At 42.2% G+C, this 4,113-nt stretch overlaps 1 non-coding gene across 1 annotated transcript; it reads right to left on the bottom strand.

Annotated features, from left to right (window-relative positions):
- Nucleotides 1-209: 209 nt before the first annotated feature.
- trnaa-cgc (transfer RNA alanine (anticodon CGC)) lies at nt 210-281 on the bottom strand. Its single transcript has one exon. It is a non-coding gene; the product is annotated as a tRNA-Ala (tRNA).
- Between the last annotated feature and the right edge of the window lie 3,832 nt (nt 282-4,113).

Consider the following 4,113-nt stretch of genomic DNA (forward strand, 5'->3'; position numbering starts at 1 on the left):
AAACAAGAGCTGGGACTGCTCGCTCGACATTGCACTGTCACACATTCCAGTCAGTCAGCGGCGGCGATGAGCTGAGCTGCTGAGGGGACCGTGAGATGAAGTCCTGCTCCGGGACAATTTAATGCTTGTGGAGCCTCAGAAGATGGAACTCGCTGCGCTCAGAAAGCGCGATTCGCCTTTCCGTGCGTAATTCTGATGAAAAATATTTTTGGAGATGCTGGGGATCGAACCCAGGACCTCATACATGCGAAGCATACGCTCTACCACTGAGCTACATTCCCATATAGAATCAATAGCTACCAAAGGAAAGATGAACTGATTGTCCTCATTTTATGAGACCACCCATGGTGGGTCTGCCACGTGATAGATTATTTCCAGTTTCATAGATTGGGGAGGAGCAGGGAACAGGCGTTTCGACGACACAGAGGGAAGAATAGTCTGGATGTTTGGCGGTTCTTCATTTCCCATAGAGTAGTGAGTCTGTGGAATGCATCGCCGGCTGATGTGGTGGGTGCTGACACTTTGTGTACTGTACTTAAAATCATCTCGTTGTCTGCTCCAACCAGACAATTAAAGGTAAAGGATGCGGACCTGATACAACTGTGGGTGAACGGAAGAAACCAGGCCTCGGCACTTAGTCTAATGAGAAAGGGGGAGTTGAGAAGAAAGGCTGAGAAAGTGTGGAGAGACTCCTTGAACTGTGCTGTAACCATCCTTCCTATTTCAGGGCGCATTTTTTCGAACGCTCCCGTTATCAATCGCTTTGCTTACGGTTGGACGGGACGAGAAATGCTCAGGCACATTGTAGCAGAGGCCGGCAAGAATATTTCGAGTCCTCCAGCTTCAGAGGAGGGCAAGGTGAGGCGTGGAGAGCATTGAATCTCATTTCACTATAAAGGGCCAGGTGTGAGTTTGTGTTTAAAGATCACTTCACTAAAAAACACCTTGACGAGCTGATGTTATTGACGGACATGATGGTCAGGAAAAGACCAGCTGGTTCATCAATCCTGTCCCACATGCCCGGAGCATCGTGACTGGACACTTCCTACCGACACCACCCGCCCCACCCACCGGAAACGGTTACAAACCTTGGAGCGGTTACAAACCGGAAAAAATACAGGGCCAATTTCTGGAAAATTCCTCCCCGACATCTTTAGGCGATCAAAACCAGTCCAGGACATGAGAGTGACCATGTGTAGGTTAACTGTAAAGCCACTCACCTTCTATATAATGCGATCTCTGCCCCAGTCAAGAACCGGCCCAGATCCCTCAAGAAGGCAAAGAGAGAGTCAGCACCCACCACACCAGCCGTCAATGCATTCCAGAAACTCACTGATGGCTGGGAAATGAAGAACCACCTAACATCCAACTTATTCTTACCTCTGTGTACTCGAAACGCCTGTCAGCTGAATTCCAGCCTCTGAATCATAAAGTGAGTTGTATGAATTACAGAGCGTCAAACAGGACCGAGAACTGGGACTGCTCGCTCGACATTGCACCGTCACACATTCCGGTCAGTCGGTGGTTGCTATGAGCTGAGCTGCTGAGGCCACCGTGGGATGAAGTCCTTCTCCGAGACAATTTAATGCCTGTGGAGCCTCAGATGATTCATCGTTCCGTGGGCGGCGAGTGGGAGAGAGGGAAGAGACTCCTTGGTGTAAGATTAGGCATTTTCAGCATATGGAGCGCACATTCAGATTAGGAGTTTTCAAAATATAAACCATAGAAACCACTCACGTTTACATTAGTCATCTTAATGCATAAACAACACCCGCTTATAAACATAATATCTCTGGGAATCGAAGGACAGTCACTGAGGATCATGAAATGGCCGAGTTAAAACTTACCCAGAATACAGAAGGTCAGACTGAGCGAGGTGATGCTGAAAGCTGCTTATATTGCAGGGTTCAAGCATTTTGCAGAAGATAACAGGCGACATTGTGAATGTGTTGCTATTATGTTGAGAATGTGTTGAGAATATGTTGAGAATATGTGGAGAATGTGTTGAGAATATGTTGAGAATATGTAGACCTTGGGCATATTGAGGTCCAGGGATCTTGTGTCCGCACATACCATGAGCAGTTCTGATAGGAATGTGAATAACAAATAAAGATCAGGGAGAGTTTGCATGAAATGATTGGTGTAAACAATTCTAGTTTTACATTTGAATCTATAGAAAGACAGGACGGCGAGAGAGAGAGAGAGAGAGAGACGGATAAGCAGCCATCTGAGGGTTACAGCTTCTATCCAAAGCAAGACTAACGGTTCGTATCGTGTCCTTCCTATTAATACTATGGCCTTGAACATTGTGTTTGTTGATACTTGCTTATATTCAGTAAAGGATTAATCGCAACCTATTGGTGTCTATTCTGAATCGATCTTATGAACTGGCCACTGCAGCATCGGACCTTGACATGAGATAATGTGGATTGAGTAAAACTAAGTACCTCGGATGGACAGGGTGCTAAACCCAGTCCATTAAGGTCGGAAAACCGTTTCGGCGGGAGCATGAGATTTCCCTCCAAAACTAACAGTAACCATGTGGGCTATCAGAGAAACTTTCTTTTTGAAAAGAATCTGAGCGTCGTGATGGGCAGAGAAGTCTGTTAAGAATTGTCCATGATGTGGAGATTCCGGTGATGGACAGGGGTGGACAAATGTATGAATCTTACAACACAAGGTTATCGTCCAACAGTTTTATTTGAAAATCACAAACTTTCGGAGGCTTTCTCCACCTGACGAAGGAGAAAGCCTCGCAAAGCTTGTGATTTTCAAATAAAACTGTTGGAATATAACCTGGTGTTGTAAGATTCCTAAGAATTGTCCAGGAGATAACAGGTTTGGTTGAGACACAGACTGTGAGTTCGAGACATTGACTCAGTACAAAATGGGGTTAAGTAGCGAACAACAGAAATTGAAAATTAGTTTTGGAGAAAACAGGATAAATTAGTTTATCATATAATAAAGGAGAGAGGGGAAGATCCAATCCCTTTTGTAGTTACAAGCTACAGAAGTTCTTTTGTTTGCAGCGCACTGTTTCTTTTTCAGCCTGCAGTGCAAAAATGTTACAAAGATTTTGTTTAGCTGCGAAGGTTAACTTTTCTTCAATTATATTCAGTACATTTTACGCTTAATTGTAAAGGCGACTGAAGAAATAACAAAAATAAAGGTAAAGTAATTTATTGGGTTTTTGTAAGCACGTGATATTTCTATAATATTATCTGTTTTATTGTGTTAAGTTTAAGATATTGCTGAATTAAATTGGAGATATTGAGATTAACTAATCTATTAAATTGTGAACATCAGACTTTGATTGAGGCCACGGTGAAATTCTGATTATTGTAAATTATGTGTGAGCCTTTAGTTCCCGACATGAGGTTATCACATGAAAAGCAATTTGCATTTGTGAATTTCTTACAAATGCCGAGGAATTAATGATTTGAGGTGGATTAGAGTTAATGTTGAGTGTAATTAGTAGGCACAAGGGTAGGTACAACCGACACTTTTTGAAAAGAGATGTATGAACTAAAATGCTGTCTTCCCTGACAGCAATATGTTTAAAATTAACAGTGATGTTATTCATGATGTCTGCTTGTTTTAACCGATTTTCAATTCCTAATGAAAAAAAAAGCTTGTTTTAACAAAATCTCTGCTTTCACGGCTCATGTATTGAAAATTGGAAGTCAAAAATAAGCTAACATTTATTTTCCAGAATTTAATTGTATTTGGATCTTTGTGCAAATTATTATTGCTTAACGGCACAGAGGCATGGATGGGGTGTGTCGGTTGGGGGAGAAGTAAAATGGAGTTAGGTTCTTTTTCATTCAGCTAAGTTTTTTAAGTTGACGTTAAAGCAGCTTGACGCAAGCTGCGTGAGTCTGATGATATCTGGTTCAGCCTTCTTTTCATTGCAGAGAAGTTAACCCCTTCCACAGGCAGCTGATTTAGATTTTTTCTTGTCTAAGATTAACCCCTCCTAAATATTGATCAAGCAGCAACTTTTCTATTGCAGAATGTAAGCATATATCAGGCATTATTATATTTTTAGGTTTCGTAATTTGAGTGGATATTTCTCCACATTGATGGGAGGAGATCAGGAATTAACAACTTCGG

Source organism: Heptranchias perlo, unplaced genomic scaffold, assembly GCF_035084215.1.
Source record: "Heptranchias perlo isolate sHepPer1 unplaced genomic scaffold, sHepPer1.hap1 HAP1_SCAFFOLD_64, whole genome shotgun sequence".
Lineage (NCBI taxonomy): Eukaryota > Metazoa > Chordata > Chondrichthyes > Hexanchiformes > Hexanchidae > Heptranchias > Heptranchias perlo.